Here is a 20,290-nt window from a genome sequence, read left to right on the forward strand (position 1 = left end):
ACACTCGTAATTATGCCCCATGTGTGTGCTTTAGTTGCAGTTGATTGCCCCTCATGCTGTCAGTTTAATGGCCACCTCTTGCTAAAACAGTGTTTGTTGTGCTCTACTTGTGTTCTTGTGCCTGTTTTGTGTTAAGCACTTTATAATTGTTTTCACTTGTGATGGTGCCGACTTTATTGCTGCCCTTCAGCCATGGCATGCATTTTCATGCAGCTCTTATCACTGCAAATGATGGTTGACACTAAAACCTATTAGTTTTGTCATTGTTTGTTTATTATTAGGACATGAAAACTAGCTATGTGACTAAAATCTGTTCTCATCTTTTTTTTTTTGCAGATTTAGCTTGTCAGTGTTAATTTAATTTGTTTTTAGCTTAGTATTGGGCTGATCTTGCTCGCCATGAAATTAGAAAATGAAGGTCTATTTGATTTTTTTTTTGCTTTAGTTTATCATTTATTCTCTAATTCGAATGTGAAATACTTTCACACCACCTAGTAAATTATATTTAAGCTGTCAATATGCATGTTATGTCACTGCTTGGAGCCACTATTAGTTTTTTTAACTATTTAGTTTTGGAAAGCGCCACCTAGTTCAAGCCAAAATTATTAAGATGAGTGTATTGAGTGCAGGGCTTGCAGATGTATGCATGGACTGACGATGTGCATTGACTATATACCAGCACACTCCTCTCTGATTTATTTATTTATTTATTGGTCACTTATTAGGCGCTTATACAATTAGCAAGACTGTTTCAAAGCGCCCACAGGGAAAACAGGGTGGGGACAGGGGAAGGTAGACAATGAATTACAGCAAGGATAAATAATTGAATTAATAGTACAAATAATGAGAATAAAGGGAAGGGGAGACAAACCTACTATGCCTTGTGAGTGTTTAGAACGTGCAAGTGCAGAGGGGGCAGGGGAGAAGGATATGGTGCTTTGATGTCATGGAGAAGAATGTAATTGCAAACACCCAGGGGTAGGGTGAGCCCAAGTAAGTGCAGCAGACAGCGGCTGGGATGAGAGATGTGGTGGGTCAAGGCCCCGAGGACACATAAAGGCCCTGCACATCAGTCACGCAGAGGCTTTTTCGGAACTTAAGGAGGTCTTCCTTAAGATGCAAAGGGAGGCGGTTTCACAGGAGGGAGCCCGCTGAGGAAATTGATCGCCCACCAGCTTTCTGTTTAGCAAAGCGCTTAACCCGCAGAGAGTTGGTGCCAGAGGAACGGAGGAGTCTAGAAGGAGAGTCTTTGGCCAGGAAGCATTGATGATAGAGTGGTCCCGGATCCAGATTGCCTTGTGTATGATACATCGGGATTTGAATTTATTATCTGCTGACACCGGGAGCCAGTGAAGGCTTTGTAGGGCAGGAGAGATGCGGTCATTGGGCTTGACTCCAAGGATAAGTCTTGCTGCCCTATTCTGGGTAAGCTGGAGGGGTCGCAGGGTGGAGGAAGGAAGATTAAGGAGGAGGCTATTGCAGTAGTCTAGCCTGTAGAGAACCAGAGCACTGGTAACATTGAGTCTATGGGGGAAGGTGAGGAAGTGTAGAGTTCCTTTGAGAAGGAAGAGCTGAAAATGGGACTTCTTAACAATGTCCTGAATGTGAGGGATGAAGGAAAGGGAGGAGTTGAAGATGACTCTAAGATTCCTAGCTGCAGTGGAGGGAGCAAGTGGGGTGCCCATGGAAGAAGGCCAGAGTGAAGGGAAGAAGTATGGTGCAGGTGCCCCAATAGGGAGAATCTCTGTTTCGAGGGGATTGGGTCCTCCGACGTATTCCATATATTTGACAGTAATCACCACAGCTGTGTTGCTTCGGAAAATGTTTCTGCGTCCTACGTCGATGACGTCGATGGTCCGTCCTCGAGGACCTCCGACGGCCGACTTCACCCGATGTGATAAGTAGGACGCACGACGCCCGTAGCCTCAGTTCCGTTTTTTTCGCGAACGTGTTCGCTTCGTGAATCTTGGTACGCCTCGACTCTTTGGAGTTTCTGTTGTTATCTTCTCGGTTCTTTGAACCGGTTCGGTTTTGTGAAAAAGCCTGTTCGTGACAATGTCTACCTCGTCTTCAACCCCGTGTCCGGGCTTTTAAAAATGCGGGGACTGTGGGTCCAAGATGTCGGTAACTGTCATGATGCATACTCCCGGGCATCCAGACCACGTCCATCAGCCCCGGGAGCAGGCATCATGTTGCCTTGAAAAAACCCAGCAACCCCTGCTAGGGGCTGTCTGGGTTCAGTCCTGGCGCCAATGCGCCAGGCTCATATGGGACATCAGTCCTGGCACCATAGGCGCCAGGCTCATAAGTGCACACTTACCTGATGCAGACCATGCTGCAAGAAGATCCAAGCCCATGTGAGGCCTGGAAGGGACTACTTTACCTTAGGGACTATTTTGTTACTCGGGTGTGGTCGGGGAGGAATACCTACTTGGAACTACTTTGGCGGCTATTTAAACCACGCCCGAAGAGCAGCACATGCTTCGCGTTATTCTGCATCCAGCAGCGTAACGCTCACCGTGCCAGCAGCAACATCCAGCCTTCTGCCACGCCCGCCTCGAACCTGGAGCGCCTAGAAAGAAGGAAAGAAGCAAGGTTAGAACAAGAGTATTACCTGATTTCTTACCTGATCCCGGATTCATCGCATCTTCAAACCTGAGGAAAGACTTTGTTTTAAACGTGTCGCATCGCCAGCAGCAGCGCCGCGCCATACTCACCGTTCCACGCAGCATCTCTTCAATCCGGCGCGGTCTACATCTTTACATCGTCGAATTCCGGCACCTAAGGGGGACAAGAAACAACAAGGTGAGCAGAGAGAACAGACAGAGACAATCTCTTTAGCTGCCATATGCTTACCTGATTTTACCGCCGGAGGTATTATTCATCACCATGCCACATCTTCTTATGCCGCACCTGTGAGAAAAGGAGAAAGCAGCAAGTTTAACCATTAGCATTATTTACCGGACAGTGTTGGGTAACACAGACTTTTACCGGAGCCCTTTTCAGCTGTCAATCTTCTTATTGGGTCAAAGCTGCAAGATAAAAGAGGAATTGGACAGGAGTGAATTCCAGACATTTTGAACTCTTACGAACTATATACTTGCGGCTCTTCGCCAGGACTTTTTGGAGTCAGGATTCGTCTACAACTCTTCCAATATCTTCAGGCCAGTGAAGTAACTGGTCTTCAACGCGCCCCTGCGTACTTCGCAGGATGGAGTACTCATCCTTCAAGAATATAAGGTGAGATTGCTGAGAGGGCACGTCAGAGGTGATTAGAGGGGAGGACAGTGGGCGTGCTATCACTTAAATCCACAAGTGGCTAAATCCATCTCTCCACTTGTAGGAGAATATTTCTATGGGTCAAGCAGACAAGGATTGGAGGGCAGATCCAGTCAGTCATCGCTGCACTACGCATCACGTGGGTGGAGGCCGCAGCAGTCTGGGTCCGACCGACACCCATGTGGGAGCCAGGTGAGCGTAACAGTAACGTACTCGCATGACGCCTGCCTCTGGTGCCTCGGGGAGGCCCCCCGACACGGACGACTGTGTCGACTGCCAGTCGCTCACGGCCAAGGCCTTGCCGGAGCGCAAGAAGAAGTTGTCGGTAGGTAGGGTGTCTAAGCCCCGGAAGTCTAGGTCTGCGGGGCTTTTGACGGATGATTCGAGAGGCGACTCTCCACGTCATCGTCGAAGGTCCAGTGGGTCTCCTTCCAGGAGTTGGTCTCGCCACTCCTCTGCCTCTTCGAGGCATTCCCGGAAACTGGCATCGGTCGTCTACCCCGTCCTCTCCCGAGGACTCAGCCCGTCGACGGGTCGCTTATCCCACCATGCAAGCGACACCGGAGAATGGGCTTCCTTTCGGAAGATGATGTTAGCGATTCTCGAATCGCAGGGCACCAGTCCGTCCGCGCCTCCAAGTGGGGTCGGTCGTGATCGGTCGAGAGACACCGCTCGCACGCCTTCGGGCTCGGGTGGTTGGCACGGTTCGCGAGAGAGGCAAGGGTAACCGTTCTCGCCATGCCCGTTCCAGGTCCCGGTCCTCGATGTGCTTGAGACCGCGTGATCCTGTGCAGTCTTCGAGGAAGACGTCGACGCCTGTGGCGCCGAGGTCGTCGACGGTCTCTCTCGAGGCTCCGCCTCCGAGGGGGTCGTCGACGCTGTCGGCGCCTAGGTCGTCGAAGGACACACTCGGAGCTCTGGCTTCGAGGCCTGTGTCGACGCCGTCGATGCTGGCGGCGCTGCGGCTGACGTAGACGCCGATTCTCTCGACGTTGACGCCAATTCTCTCGATGCCGGCGCCGATTGGTTCGGTGCCCTCAACGCCTTTCGAGGCGGTGGTGTCGGAGGGGCCCCTTGGCACAGGGAAGCCCCTAGAAAGGCTTGGGCTAAGGTCAGGCATAGCTTTGGTCCCCAGGTGTCTTCCTCTCACCGCCTGCAGTACATTTCAGAGGGTGATGAGGGCTCTGATGAGGGCTTGGTTCCGGTTATGGTGCCAGATGACCTTCTCTCGGGCCATAGCCAATTTGATGACCTGAGGCAGTCACTGCATGATGCCAGTGTACTGGACACCTCTCCGGAGGTGGAGTTTTGTAGGCCTGAGCCTGGCACTCATGCCGATTCTTCGTACCGGCGCCTTATGTCTCGGGCAACCGAGTACTTGGGATGGTCGTCTCCCCCAGGGGAGTTTGTTCAGGATGATCTCACGGACATCCTCGATCTTGGTCCCCCCACTGACCCGGTACTGCCGTTTCATATGGCTCTGCAGAGAAGGGTGGTGGCGGCTTGGACTGCTCCGGAGAGTCTCCCGGCAGTGGGCAAGTCTTTGTCGCGAAAATACCATCCAGCCAGTAGCGACCCCTGCTACTTGTCCAGGCTCCCAACTCCGGAGAGTTTGGTGGTGCAGGCGGCTACGGCCCTGGCAAAGCAGGCGTCGTATCCTACCATCCCTCCGGATAGGGACGACAAACGTTTTGATGGCTGGGCGAGGAAAGTGTTTTCTTCAGGGGGTATGGCGCTTCAGGCGGCCAACTCCGTATTTGCCTTGTCTCGTTTCACACACACTCTGTGGAACTGTGTTGCATTAGCGGCTGAACATATTCCCGAAGGGGACGAACAGGATGGTTTCCTTGCTATGGTCCAGGATGGCAAGGATGCCATGTGTGAGGCCGTTCAGTCGGATTTGGACATGGCAGCGAGCACCGTAATGCACAGGTTTGCGCGGTTGCGAAAGTCGGGGTTCGCTCCTGATGTGCAGTCCCGGCTCCTCAACATGCCCTTTGACGGTGAACATCTTTTTGGCAGCAAGGCTGACGAGAGCCTTGAGAGGTTGCAGACCTCCAAAGCTGCAGCGAAGTCATTGGGCGCTGCAGTTTGACAACCTCCGCCTTTTCGTCCTAGGGGACAACATTGGAGGGGAGGTTCCTTTCATTATTATTCATCCTTCAGTAAAGCGAGAGGAGCTGTCAGTCAAAGAGGCCACCGTAGGAGTACCAGAGGTGGAAAACAGGGTACTCGAGGTGCCAAAGCCGCACGGGCGGTTGCCTCTTTGCCCTCAGGCAACGCCACAGCCGCTACCACTCAGTCATGAGGCCATGTCCCATAGTTCGCCGGTTGGGGGAAGGCTGGTGCAGCATCTTGTAGAGTGGCGTGCCATTACTTCAGATGTGTGGGTTCTGGAGATCATAACCCACGGCAAACTGTCTTCCCTTTCGGCAGAGGCCTCACGACAATCCACCTGGGAACCTCTCTTTGAAGAGTCCGGATCCGCTCCTTGCGCAGGAAATTCAAGCCCTGCTGGAGAAGGGCTCCATAGAACTGGTGCCTGTAGCGGAGAGGAATAAGGGATGGTATTCCCCTTATTTTTTGATTTCGAAGAAAGACAGGGGATTGAGACCCATCATGGACTTGCGCGGTTTGAACAAACTACTCCGGAAGGACAAGTTCAAGATGGTTACTCTCTCTCAAGTCCTCCAGGCCCTTCAACTTCAGGACTGGTTGGTGTCTCTCGACTTCAAGGACGCTTACTTCCATGTGCCGATCCATCCCAAGCACAAGAAGTACCTGAGGTTCGCGGTTGGCGACTCACACTTTCAGTTTCGGGTCCTGCCATTTGGATTGACCTCCGCCCGGAGGGTTTTCACCAAGCTCATGGTGGTGGTGGCAGTGCATCTCAGGAAAGGGGGGATTCACGTCTACCCCTACCTGGACGAGGGGGAGCTCTCCCAAGCAAGTCCTGGATCATCTGTCCATCACCTGCCACTCCCTTCACAAGTTGGCTTCTCCCTCAATTTAAAGAAGTCCCATTTGATGCCAACACAGCGGCTCCAGTACATCGGAGCAGTGCTTGACACATCCCTGGGGCTGTGTTTTCCTCCCCAGGTGAGGGCTCTTCACATTCAGCAGATGGTGCACAAGTTTCAACTTGCCCAGACGCTCCCGGCGTTCGAGTTCTTGAGGTTGCTTGGCCTCATGGCATGCTGCATTCTTCTGGTGCCAGAAGCTCGTCTGCAGATGAGATCTTTGCAGTGGGCACTCAAGATGCAGTGGTTGCAATCTTCCGGCAGGATGTCGGACCCTGTTCAGGTGCCGCCCTCGGTCGCCCAGAACCTTCTGTGGTGGGCCGTCGAAGGCAATCTGATGAAGGGGGCTCCGTTTTGGCTTCCCTGGCCGGAGGTGACGATCGTGACGGACGCATCCCTCACGGGATGGGGAGCTCATGCCAACGAGTTGACAGTCAGCGGTCGTTGGTCTCCGTCGGAGTCCAGACTCCATATCAGTCTGTTGGAGCTGAGTGCCGTCAGGCTAGCCCTGAAGGCTTTTCTGCCGACTGTGCGAGGAAAGAGTGTCCTGATCCTGACGGACAACACGGTGGCCATGCACTACCTCAACAAAAAGGGGGGTCAGGGTCACTTCCTCTGTGCAGGGAGGCGATGCAGCTCGAGTTCTGGGCCATCCAGCAGGAAGTTTCGATCTCGGCTGTTCATCTGGCCGGAGACGACAACGAGACGGCCGACGCTCTGAGCAGGCAGAGCACAATCTCTCACGAGTGGGAGCTGGCTCAGGAGAATTCTCCTGGAGATCTTCGCCCTTTGGGGGGACCCCTCAAGTGGATCTCTTCGCTTCCAGTGTCAACCGGAAGTGCGAAAGGTTCTGCTCGTGGGAATTTCCTCCAAAAGGAGCCTTAGGAGACGCGTTTGTGGTGGAGTGGTCATTCCCACTGCTGTATGCGTTTCCTCCAGTCCCCGTCATCCCGCAAGTACTGCGGAGGTTACAGAGTTTCGGTTCCCGGAGGATCCTCATTGCTCCGGCGTGGGCCCGGAGGACGTGGTACCCGGACCTTCTAGACTTGTCCATCTGCCCTCCACGTCGTCTTCCCTACCGAGACGATCTGCTCTCACGGGACGGGGGTCAGGTTCTCCATTCATAGGTCAGATCCCTCAACCTTCACGCTTGGCTTCTAAAAGGTTGAGGTATAAGGATTGGGACCTCCCTGAAGATGTGTTGGAGGTGTTGCTCTCGGCCAGACGGCTGGCAACAAAGTCTCTGTACCGTTGCCGTTGGCGTAAATTCTGCGACTGGTGCAGAGTTAAGAATGTGGATCCTTTTGAATGTGACATTCCCATGGTTCTGTTTTTATTGCTTTCTTTGGCCCACAGGGGCTTGCAAGTGGGTACCATTAAATGTTACCTGGCGGCGCTGTCCATATTTAAGCGCTCGTCTGAAGAATGTTCCTATTTTACGATTCCTTTAATTTCTCAGTTTTTGAAAGTGCTCATTAATGTGTTCCCTCCGTCACCTTTTCTGGTGCCCGGTTGGGATTTGAACCTTGTTCTTAAGTTTCTTATGGGTGCTCCGTTTGAGCCTTTGCATTCTTGCCCTTTGAGACTGTTGTTAGGCGGAAACCTGTGCAGTTCCCTCTGGGTCCACTGCAAAAGATTTAGGACTACAGGTGTTTGGCGGTGAACCCACTTGGTAGCAGTCTGTACCACACAGATTCACTTGGTAGCTGTGGCTGAGCAGTCAGACTTCCCTCAAGAAGAGTTGAGCAGTATGTGGAGTATAGAAGATAGGACAATTCTTCCCAGTAAGACAAGCAAAACCGCAACGAGGCTTAGTGTAAAGATATTAAGGCATTTATTTATAACGAAACATCTATGGAAAACACTATGGCAAATTCACGGCAAACAGATCAAACACAATTACTCTACGAAGAAGAACCGATCAATCCCCCTAGCAATATTTCGACAAGTCTAGGTTCTACCGGTACCACTTATTTTCAGACAGAGGTGTATACCTCAACCTAGATGACACTCTAATATTTGTTAGGACGGGAGAGAAAAAGGTAGGCAGGTTATGAAATCAACACAGTTCAATCCTACGCGGATAAAATGCAAGGCTGGAAGGCAAGAATCACAATAGATTGTAAAGTTCAGAGGCCAGGCCCACTCGGAGAGAGGCAAGGCGCGATGTCCGAAAAAGTCTCTAGTGGAGATGCATTCAAGTCTTTGTAGCAAATTTTTATCGGCAGATTGAACCAGTTCAGAACAAGGAATGAGAAAAGCTTGGAGGCGACACAACGGAACGTAGAGGATTAAGAGACCTCACTCGAACCGATCGAAAGGGAAGCCAGGCGGACACGGTACCTTGTTGTGGAGGGCAGCTCCGGCGGGGGCAGTTGTTCCTGGCGGTGGATGCACGTCGGGTCTTTGCCAAGAGTAGAGATGATCTCGTCGTCGAAGAAAAGTGAAGTCCGGTGCACCACCAGGGAAGAGACCAGCCGCGGAGTGCTCCGTCACAAGGCACCACCTTTTGGTCGCGGTACAGGGGTAGTGGCTATCCGGTTGCCGAGGAGCTCTGCACGGGCAATTCGACCACTGCGTCCTGAGGCGAATAAAAAGCAAAGGGGACTGGTTGTTCCCACCAGCCAGGGGAAGAGACTCTCTGGCAGGGAGATCTCCTCTGTCGTCGGGAAGTGGTGAGTCGGTTCCGCAGGGCTCCACCGGAGGTGTCGTCGTTGCAGGTCGGCTCAGCGTTACCCTCCTCGGATTCTTAGGTTCTGTGGCGACTTCTGAAGATCCAGTCCCAAAAGCCCTGCTTTTATGCAGAAAACCCCCATTCATTCAGCCTAGCTGTCAATCAACACATGCTAAGTGGTGAGCGGGGAGGCTCACCACTTGGGCCAATCACTCCAGAGTGCGACCGGAGTTGGCAAGGCAACTCGGTCCAGGGTGCCTAAACCCCCTCCCACATCCCTGTGGTAACCCAGACAGAATGGCACCACTTTGGAGGGTCTCTGTACAGAGCCCGACAAAAGTGGAACAAGGGCTCGACCTTTTGTTTAGGAGTCACAGAGACGAACACAGACGCCATTTTAAAAACCGAGTTCTGGCAGAAAATACCATCCGATGAACTTATTAAGATAAGCAGACCGGTGGTACGTTAGAGATTAACGAGGAAAAGTATCAATCTCCAACAATGGGACGAATCCCATAGGGTTATGTTCGGGGTCGAACATAACAAGTAGTTTCCACTGCCACCAGCCAAAACTCGACGAGGGGGGACGGGACAGTGCCCCCTCGAGTAACAGATCCAGGAGTAATCGAGTTACCCCTACTAGTACGTCCACAGTAAGATGGTTTGTACTAGTTCTGTTGGTAAATTTAGGTCTAGTAAAGCCAATGGTGACTTTACATGCCCGGGGAGACAGTAGTCAGTCCCCGGGTATGGAGTCTATGGTGGAGGTCCGCTAGGATGCCCCAGTGTTACGGCACGTAGGGTGCGGTGTAACACATATAGAAAAACATATGAGACCCTATGGAGTAAAAGACCCCATAGCCCATAGAACACATTGACATATAAAGGAATTACACACATACATGTCCAAGAGTGGGAGGAAAAGAGTCTCACTCTTGGCAGGATGGAAAAACAAACTCCCGAAATCCAGCAAAGCTGCTGGGGGACTCACTAGGTTAGGAAATTCAGCCTAAACAGAGAATTCTCCCTAACAACTGTTAACTCTTAAAACTGAGTTTTTGGTTGCGGTTACTTTCGCTCGCAGAGTGAGTGAGTTACAGGCACTTTCAGTTAAGCCACCCTTCACTGTGTTTCATAAGGATAGGGTTGTCCTTCGAGTTCGTCCTTCCTTTCTTCCGAAGGTGGTTTCGGAATTTCATTTGGGCCAGAAGGTTGTTCCTCCGGCATTCTATCCTCCTCCGCATCCTGGTAAGGAAGAGAAGAGGCTCCATAGGCTTGATCCTAGAAGAGCGTTGAGCTTTTATATTTCACGCATGTCCCGGGTCAGAGTGGACGATCAACTCTTCATTGGTTACGCTGGAAAGCGTTTGGGACAAGCTGTGACGAAACAGACTTTGTCTCGTTGGATTATTTTGGCTATCACTGAGTGTTACCGCTTGGCGGGTAAGGACCCACCGGCTGGCTTGCGGGCCCATTCTACCAGGGGTATGGCTGCATCTACTGCCCTACAGAGGGGTGTTCCTATTCGTAACATCTGTGATGCAGCCACCTGGGCTTCTGTACATACTTTTGTACGTCACTACTCCCTCGATTCCATCCGAGGACAGGATCTGGCCTTTGGCAAGGCAGTCCTTTATTCCGCAATTTGATTGGGCATGCTAAATTTGTGTTCTAAATTCTTTTCCCACCTGCTTGCTTTGGTACTGCTTTGGGAGTCTGTCAAAGATATGGAATACGTCGGAGGGCCCAATCCCTTTGAAGAACAAGTTACTCTCTTACCTGGTAACATTCTTTCGATGGGGTGGTCCGACGACGTATTCCATATCGCTCCCTCCCTACCTTCCCCGCTGCATAATTTCTTATGCGATTGCAGCTTACGTTTCCGCAACTGGCAGAAGACTGGTGTCACACGTTCTGGGGGAAAAAACTACAACTGAGGCTACGGGCGTCGTGCGTCCTACTTATCACATCGGGCGCCGTCGGCCGTCGGAGAAGGTCCTCGGGGACGGCGCATCGACGTCTTCGACGTAGGACGCAGAAGCCGAAAAATGTTCCGAAGCAGCACAGCTGTGGTGATTACTGTCAAAGATATGGCATGCGTCGTCGGACCATCCCATTGAAAGAATGTTACCAGGTAAGAGAGTAACTTGTTCTTTACTGGCATTGAGGCAAAGGTCATTGGCAGCGCGCCAGGCCTGGATGGCAGAGAGGCAGTCTGGGATGAAGGAGGGCGCAAGGGCGTCAGTGAGAAGTTTGAAGAAAAGTTGTGTATCGTCAGCATAGCATTGGAAGTTGGGAGAGAAGGTGGAAATGAGTTGTGCCAGCAGAGAAAGATATTAAAGAGCCAGAGTGAAAGAATGGAGCCCTGGGGGGATGCCAGAGGTAGCGGAGGAAGAAGGGGAGGAGAAAGGGCCCAGAATGGTTTTGGAGGAACGGTCAGTTAGGAAGGCGTTAAGCCAGTGCAGTGCCCGCTCTGAGATGCCAAGGGTGTCATGGATCCTTTGTATGAGGATGGAATGATTCACTGTGTCTATTGCAGAAGAGAGATCAAGAAGGATGAGGACACGGGGAATTGGAGTGAAGAGATGCAAGCAGTTCTTCACTGGTGTTCAGAAGAGCAGTTTCCGTGCATCTGGATGCTTGGAATCCAGACTGGTGGTCATATAGACCGCCAACAAGTTCGGTATAAGAGTTCAGTTGGGGGGAGGGCCAGCTTCTCAAGCAGTTTTCCCAGGAATGGGGTGATGGAAATGGGGCAGTAGGTGGCTGGGCTGGTAGTGGATGCAGAGGGTTTTTTAATGAGGGGGCACACAAGGGAGTGTTTACGGGGAGATGGAAAAGAACCAGTAGCAAAGGAGTGGTTGCAGAGATCAGCTAGAGCAGGGGCGAGTGAGGCGATATTTTCCTTGATAGTTCTGGAGGAGCAAGGCGCCACCTGTTTGGACGAGACCTTCACGGAATTGACAACTCTGGTGACTTCTTCAGGGGAGACAGGAGTGAAAGAGGGGATGTAGGAGGGTTTATGGTAGGGGGAGCAGGGAGGAGGGATGGGTTGGGAGAGTGAGTGACAAGGTTGTTTACGAGGAGAGGTAATTACTGGCGGGCCCATTGGTCAGTACTCACCCTCGAAAACGAGTAATACAAGATAGCTGCACCATTCGAGGACAGAGTGCAGGATTCACATACTCCTGCAAGGATCAATAATCAGGACTCAGTAAATTGCCAAAGAGAAGTCCGTTTAATGATACATACATCATCTTATGGAAATCAGCAACATCACGAACACTTGCCTCACCCTGACTTCCTCGAACTTCAGTAAATTTAGGTCTAGTAAAGCCAATGGTGACTTTACATGCCCGGGGAGACAGTAGTCAGTCCCCGGGTATGGAGTCTATGGTGGAGGTCCGCTAGGACGCCCCAGTGTTACGGCACGTAGGGTGCGGTGTAACACACATAGAAAAACATATGAGACCCTATGGAGTAAAAGACCCCATAGCCCATAGAACACATTGACATATAAAGGAATTACACACATACATGTCCAAGAGTGGGAGGAAAAGAGTCTCACTCTTGGCAGGATGGAAAAACAAACTCCCGAAATCCAGCAAAGCTGCTGGGGGACTCACTAGGTTAGGAAATTCAGCCTAAACAGAGAATTCTCCCTAACAACTGTTAACTCTTAAAACTGAGTTTTTGGTTGCAGTTACTTCCGCTCGCAGAGTGAGTGAGTTACAGGCACTTTCAGTTAAGCCACCCTTCACTGTGTTTCATAAGGATAGGGTTGTCCTTCGAGTTCGTCCTTCCTTTCTTCCGAAGGTGGTTTCGGAATTTCATTTGGGCCAGAAGGTTGTTCTTCCGGCATTCTATCCTCCTCCGCATTCTGGTAAGGAAGAGAAGAGGCTCCATAGGCTTGATCCTAGAATACAAGATAGCTGCACCATTCGAGGACAGAGTGCAGGATTCACATACTCCTGCAAGGATCAATAATCAGGACTCAGTAAATTGCCAAAGAGAAGTCCGTTTAATGATACATACATCATCTTATGGAAATCAGCAACATCACGAACACCTGCCTCATCCTGACTTCCTCGAACTTCAGTACAACAGCCTCTTTTATGGGCAAACTTCGTCATCATTGACGTCTAATTCTACAAAAAATCATCATGCAATACGATTGGCTGGGATAGGTAACTTAAGTATAGGTGCTATAACTGTATATGGAAATAATGCAAGTGGATTGGATAACTCTTATCGTGTGGGCGTCTACGCCCTTCTCTCTACACCACACGTGATTGACGTCACTACAAGTACGATGTCTCATTGGTTGCAATGTCTATAGGACCCTAGATTGCATGGTCTCTTGTGATTCGGCAATTTACACCCCTAAACATAAATCTCCATTTTAATTAGCAGCATGCAGAATAGACACCCATGTGCCCAGTGTCCCAAGATTCACCCTGCCTCCCTTCCATCAATCAATGGTTTAGGGCTATGTGACAATTAGCTGGCTGGGTATGGCCTCAGATCTGTAGTCTCTTATCAGGAAAAGTTATGGCACCCTCTGGTTCTGGATGACATCAGGCGGTGGTACATCTTCGCGCCTGTCTGTTCACGTGTTGGTCCACCGTGAATCTGCTTCAGTTTCCAACCTTTTGTGTATTTAATTCTGTATACGCTTAGCCACCTGCATGGGCCTCTCTTATCTCGACCTTAACGGACGGGCTGGCATGCTCTGAAGTTGGAGCCTCGTGAGCTCATGCTCACCTCCCCTTCTCTGGTTGACCTCGATTTCCCTGGCATGAGCCACCCTTTGTTAAGTTTCGATCCCGCTCCGTTCCTCAGCTTGGGCCTGGATATGAAACTTTGCCAGTCAGGCCTTGGCCGCATGGGAGTACTTCTGTTTGCACAAAATGGAGTTGCATGTGTACATTGTGCTGTATTGAGGTAGATGTATACAGTCGGCGCTTGCCGCTCTAACTTCTACTAAGCATTGCAAGCAGAATCGATTACTTAGCATCTTGCGTTTCAAGCTTATTTACACACGTTCAGTAAGGCAGTGGCTTCCATCTTGTCTCATGGCACCATTCTGATACGTTTTTCACAGTGTCTCTCCCCTTTGTCCTTTATAATTATCCTTGCAGTTGTCAGTACTGGCATGCATGCTTTCAGTACTCCTTCAGTTCGTTCTTGGAGCTGCTCTGGTCCTTGTTTCATCTCCACTGGCCTTCCATTATGGCTTTTGGAGTCTCTTTATGGACCGTGTGTAGGCATTCCTCCTCGTTCCGTATTAATGGCTGGTATGGTTGTCTGATTGGGTACTGTGCTGCCCAGGGTTGCCTGGTTATGGGCATTTCACCAGGTATTGATCTTCTAATGTACACAGGGCAGAGGCCCATTGCAGCCCTTTGTTGGTTCAGCTGCTCCTCGTACGTCACATACCTTGGCAAGTACTTTACTGGCACCTCGAAGCGAGGGGCAGGGTTGCAGGCCACGTCTGGGGTCTCCTCTACACTCCCCCCTCTGGTCGGTTCATCGACCACTCCTGCTTCCTCCTTTATAGTCAGTTTCTTTGATTCCTCAGCTTCTTGCTCATCGTCTCCTGGGTTTACACAAGATGGCGTGAATGTATGCAATTTGGGTGTCCATATCTTTATCACTCCTTTCAAACTTCCTGCTGTTCTCACATGCTCATCTTTGTTCCAGGTCATCAATTGGCATTGTCCATTTGGACTGCAGTAAATCCATTTGCCTTCATACCTTCTTCGTTTCTTGGGATAAGTGAATTTTGTTCCCTCTGGTGCAAATTCACTGGCCTCACAAAGTCCTTTATCTCCTCATCTGTCAGGTCTCTGGGCTTACGGCCTGGTTCGACATCGACTATAATTTTCAACCCAATGGCCTTCTTTGCAGTTTTCTGGCACTTTGTGATGATTATCTTGATAACACAGAATCCTAGCAGCACCATTGCTAGCAAGGCTCCCAGAAACTTGAATATATCGGCCATCCATTGCGGGACCCATGAGAATAGGTTCCCAAACCAACAGTCATCATCCACTTCGTCCGTTTCATCAGTCATCTGGTTTTTTAAAGTTGTCAACATGCATATGGCCTCTGTGAGGGTTCCATTTTCCTCATCATGCGATGGTATAAGTGTGCAACATGATTCTCCGATTTTTGCACAAACACCTCCATCCATTGCTGTGATCATGTCAAGCACATATCTGTTCTGGAGTGTCATCAGTCTAACCGCTCTCAGCTCTTCTTTGATCGCATTGAATCCTTTTATGGTGGTGTTGATGGTCTGCAGTAACTCCTATCTGGTTATCTGCAACCATTTAGCATTCATTCTAATTTGGATGTGTGGCAGGAGCATTGTGGTGAATACTGTTGAAGTGAGGCTGAACAGCCTTTGTTGGTATGGAATCGCATAGAATGCTTCTTCTGATTTGGCAGAAAAGTAGTTTTCTCTCTTTATTCTGAATGTCAGCTCTGCGGATCTCCTCCTTCTCAGATGAGCATCTGCTTTCGGGAAGCTGTCCAGATTCAGATCGTTTTTTGGAATCACCAATGCGGGAACATGGACATTGACCAATGTACATATGCCGCCCAATTTTTGGCAGTCTTATGTATGCTTTGGATCCACACGCCCAATAGAGGTCCATCAGGACTGCGGTTCCTTGTGCCATTCCTGGTGCCTCATATATACGTCCACAGTTTTGATTCTCCCCCATTTTCCTTGTGCCATTACTTCTGAAGCACAGTTTCGGGTTCTCCAACGGTACTATTTGCAGGGGCCCTCCCCTGTCTTCCACCCATGTTAACAGCTTTACCAACTTTGGCCATAGAGGTTTACATAACCTCTGTGAGTTTTCTATTGCTTCCTTGCAGGCTCCAAGGACCATCCAAGCTCGACAGATTACGACTCCTCCCTCCGATCCATTAGGGGAAACTACTGATCCCCAGACCTGCATTTGTCCCCGGTTCCTCCATATTTGAGCTTCTTCTGCCATTTTTCCTTGGACGTTCAGTCTTGAGTTTATTTCCCACCTCATTCCTGATCCTTTGATGTCAGGGTTTTCATATCTAATAATGTGATTCTTGGTGTGCGCCCTGTTTCTTGTTTTGATGTCCTGGACAAACCCGTCTTCATCAGGGTAGTCCTTTTCGTTGGCCCATATCAATGAGGCATCTCTTCCCGTGAATTGTCCTCTGGTGTTGCACATAGCTACGTGTGACATACAGTGTGCTGTGGGGACAACTACTTCTACAGCCACAAAGATCTTGGACTTTCCCATGCTGTATGGCAGGAGTGCACAGACGAAACATTCTCCTTCTGATTGCCTTCGTCCAACTTCCTTCATGTGCTGGTACCATATGTTGTTTCCAAGATGGGCTGCGCTGTCCAAGTAGTCGTTTAGTCCATTGTCCGTTTCATATGGGCTTCTCTTGATTCTTAACGTTTTTCTGTAGTTGGCCATATCAATGCCTCTGAATGCGTCTGTACTGCTCTTTCGTTCAGGTAGCTTCTTGGGTATTATCCTTAGAGGGGCAGGTTTCATTTCCTGCCCTGCAGTACTATGGGGAGGTCTTGCTTTTCTTCTTCTTCCCTCGTGCATTCTCTCGTAGACATCCTTCCACATGTGGCTCATCATCCTTCCAACATGTGGCGGTGTCGTAAGCTCGGTCTTTATTTCTGGTGTTGGAGCAGGTGTGCTCGTTATCACAATTGCTGCAGTTTTCTTGCTCAGCTCCTCATGTAGTTTCTTTGCTCTTAGTATGAGCGGAAACACATACTTGACTACCGCATGTGTCTTCCCCATGAGTTTTTTTGTGGCCTCCTCTGTTCTCTTGAGGGATTTTGTCATGCCATCTCTGTCTTGTTGCTGGCTTGGTTCTCTGTTCTCTGGAGCTGTTTGTTTCACAGGTATCTTTTTGTTTTCTGTCAGCTCAGCCTGGGGTCTCACAGCCGTTGACACTTGCCCTTGCTCGTGTGCACTCAGTGTGTGGGTGCGTGCTGTGGACAGTGCTATGTTATCATTCATTCCGTGCTGACCCTGTCTCCAGCTTTTCTCGTCATTCATAATTTCAGGTGCATCCATATCACTGCTAATTAAATTCAACTGTAAATCATTTGCTTTATCATCAATTTTTCTGGGAACAGGGATGACAACATAAGGTCTGGGTGCCTTTGTGGGGCCCAGACGCTCATTACCTGGTGGATGCACGGACATTGGGATGCTTCGTGCACCAATAAAGAATGCAGTTCTGATCGTTAACGACAAAAATACTACAATAATCACTATACATATACATATGATTGCCTTGAAGGACAGTTTGCAGCACTTCCTTCCAGGAAAGCGGGGGCACCCATCCACCGGTGGCACAACTAAATTACTGTTTTGGCCCGCCATCTTGAACAAGTCCATAGTCAATAGTTTATTTCTTTTCTTATCTTGATTTCGTTACTTAAAAAGTTCAGCAAACACCAAAGTGACGAGTGCAGTTTAATGTCCCCCCTCTTGCGAGTGATGACGGAAGTGTCATGCGCCGCATTCTCAGCTGGCGTCTTTGTCCCCGTTGCCGCTTACGGACTTCCTGATTCCCGTCATGCTTTACGCTGCATTCAGTAAGCGGTCTAGTCTTTTTCCGCTTGGTTGACCGTAGCGTTATTTAACCACTCCTCTCCCTTAGTCCAGCGCGTTGCAACCTTCCACGGTCAGCTGCTTTACCTCGCTGCCGCGGTCTTGCTACACGCTGTTTACCTCTTGCTCCTCGAGGCTTACCTTTTGCACTTTCCTTTCTCTTCCCGGTCTTTCTCCAGTTCCTGCCTTCAGTTCTCTTCCTCCTCCCTCCTTTCACTCCTTCGTTCCCGGATTTCTGCCTTTCGTTTGTTTACTTTCTTTTCCGGTGTTGCTGGAGTTTACTTATCCCGGTGCTTCCTGTTGCTGTTTTCTCCCGTCTCGTCTGCTTTCCACGAGCCTAGCTGCCATCAGGATACCTGCCGGTTCAAGGGTTTTTTTGCCTATTTCGGCTTTTTCCCCCTTTTTGTCCCTCCTGGGAGGGGGACACGGTCAGGGCGTATTTACACACTCTCACTGAGGCTTCCTCTTGTGGGAGACACGCTCAGCCTCGAAAAAAGGAAAAGGACTACACGGCACACCGAGCGCTCAGCCCAGTAGAGGAGGATTTCGACTCCACAGGTGAAGAGGTTGAAGAGATAAAGAGGGGAACTAAAATTGTATTAGAAGCTGGTGCTGACAGGAAGTCTCTAGTTATGGAGTACAGATCCTTTGCTAGACTATGGAAAAAGGTTAGACTACCGTTTTTAGCACATCACATTCTTCCTGCATTTGTGTATACAACGCATTCCCAGGGCACCTTCCCAATTCGTCTTCGTCCTGAGGACATGCATGAATTTGTTTGCAGTGACACCATAAAAATGGATTTGTTACACATCACGCATAGATAAACCATTGAAAAAATAAAAACAAAAATAAAAATAAAAGTGAACGTATGAGGAGGTAGGGAAAAAATAAGAAAAAGGTTGAAAACGGTAAGCACGGCAGTGAAGTTCATGTCGCTGTTCTTTTCAGTTGGTCATTCGAGGTCGAGTTGAGGAACAGTCTCTCTCTTCCCCATTTACTCCACTGCAGAATGATAATGCACAAAATAGGGAAAAATAAGAAAAATAGGAAAAGAAGTTCAAGATGTAGTTATCTCCTTTCGATTCGTTCTACGTTGGAAGCATGAAGAACTGTGTCTTTGTTTCCTTGCTCTGCCCCCGGCTTGGGATTCTAAAGGGTTTTATCTTGGATCTCTCCTTTCTAAGGCTCCCCTCAGCAGCGGATGTCCATAATTGCTTCTTAATTGTGATGCAAGAGCTCTTAGGAGCCTGTTTAGTTGGGCTTTCTTTGCTGGATCATTAAGTAAAGTGGGCACATCAATGTTGCGGGGCCTGCCCACTAGTTCTGGAAAGTTTTCAATGAGATGAAAGAAAATGCAAAAAGCATACAGACTGTCTTCCGGTGTTAATGACATTTGTCTGGTTCTTTGGCTCTAGAGTCACAGGCCTTCTTTCGCAGTGTGCTTTCAGTTGTTTTTTTTTTTCCTCTTCGATCTGTCCCTCGTCGGCTAGTCTCACTGAAATCTCCTCAGGAATTCTCGCTGGAAATTGGACAGCTCCACCTGGAGTATGATGCCTTGGAGGAGTGCGCCCATGTGTGGGATGAAGGTGATGACGTCCACATTTGCAGGTCTCCCTACCATTTCCGGATAGTCTGTGACTAATCGAAGCAAAACGTTGTGTGCCAGCCCTGTATCTTCAGGTGATAGGGACATTTGCCTCGTTTGCTGGGTCCTAATCACAGTCCCTTCTTTTGATGCGAACAAGTTTTGCACTTTCCTGCAGCGTGAGTTGCAACCACGTGGTTCAGCTTGTACCACATTTGGTTGAGGAAGTAATTGTTTTTTGGATCTCTAATGAATGTCAATTTATCTGTAGTTCTCCCGATAAGTCCTGGACATTGTTGGATGATGCGGAAGAACAAAGTATATGTGATCTCGTCAATGATTACTTGAGGCGGGAGCATTGGTCTTTGAGTCACTGTGCTCGGGCAACTCGGCGAAGACCTCTGTGATGACAGTCAGTAGTTGCCAGATGACCTTCTTGTCTGCAGGGTCTTGAATGAATTCAGTAACGCTGGCTTCTCTGCCTATAAGTGACGGATGGGACAATACAACTAGTTGAAAATAGGTGAGCACATCCCACTTGAGGCTTCTGCTGGGAAGAACCATGTGATCGTGAACAAAGTCTTTATGCTGCATCCTTCAGGATAACAGTTTCAGTTCTCAGGAATGTCCGGTTCTGTTGCTTACCAGAGTCTTAGGCATATGAATGCTTCGTGCGGTTTTAAATGTTCATGAGGTTAACTCTTTGGCTGATATGAGTGCGTGATTTTCTTCCTTTACCCTGCACCTATTGCTGCACAGAGGGTTTGCTTGCTTACTATTGTCTCTTTTAGTGTATATGAAAAGGTTCAGTCGCAGGCACAATTTTCACAATAGTTCTTTTGTTGGCTATACTCACTTGTTTGTGTAATTGTTCTTTTGACACGTTTCACTTGGCTCGAGGAAATGTCTTGTTTAAACGAGTCTCACTTTCCTAACGTTCTCGTAACTTGTCTGCTCATGCGTCCTCCTACCTCGCCATAGATCTTGTCTGCACGTGCTGAGGTTCTCCCTCCTTATCTGTAGGTATTTCGTCGCTGGGTGCAGCAGGGGTGCCCTCTCCTATGAATAGCTTCATGTCGTTCATGAA

General features: G+C 49.4%; 1 protein-coding gene across 3 annotated transcripts in view; it reads left to right on the plus strand.

The window, feature by feature from the left end:
• The window catches only part of WDR17 (WD repeat domain 17), a 2,439,098-nt gene that overhangs the window by 1,758,105 nt on the left and 660,703 nt on the right, over positions 1-20,290 (plus strand). The gene's annotated exons all lie outside the window — the stretch shown is intronic.

The sequence above is a fragment of the Ambystoma mexicanum genome, chromosome 6q (assembly GCF_040938575.1).
Source record: "Ambystoma mexicanum isolate Mex_15411 chromosome 6q, UKY_AmexF1_1, whole genome shotgun sequence".
NCBI classification, from domain to species: Eukaryota; Metazoa; Chordata; class Amphibia; order Caudata; family Ambystomatidae; genus Ambystoma; species Ambystoma mexicanum.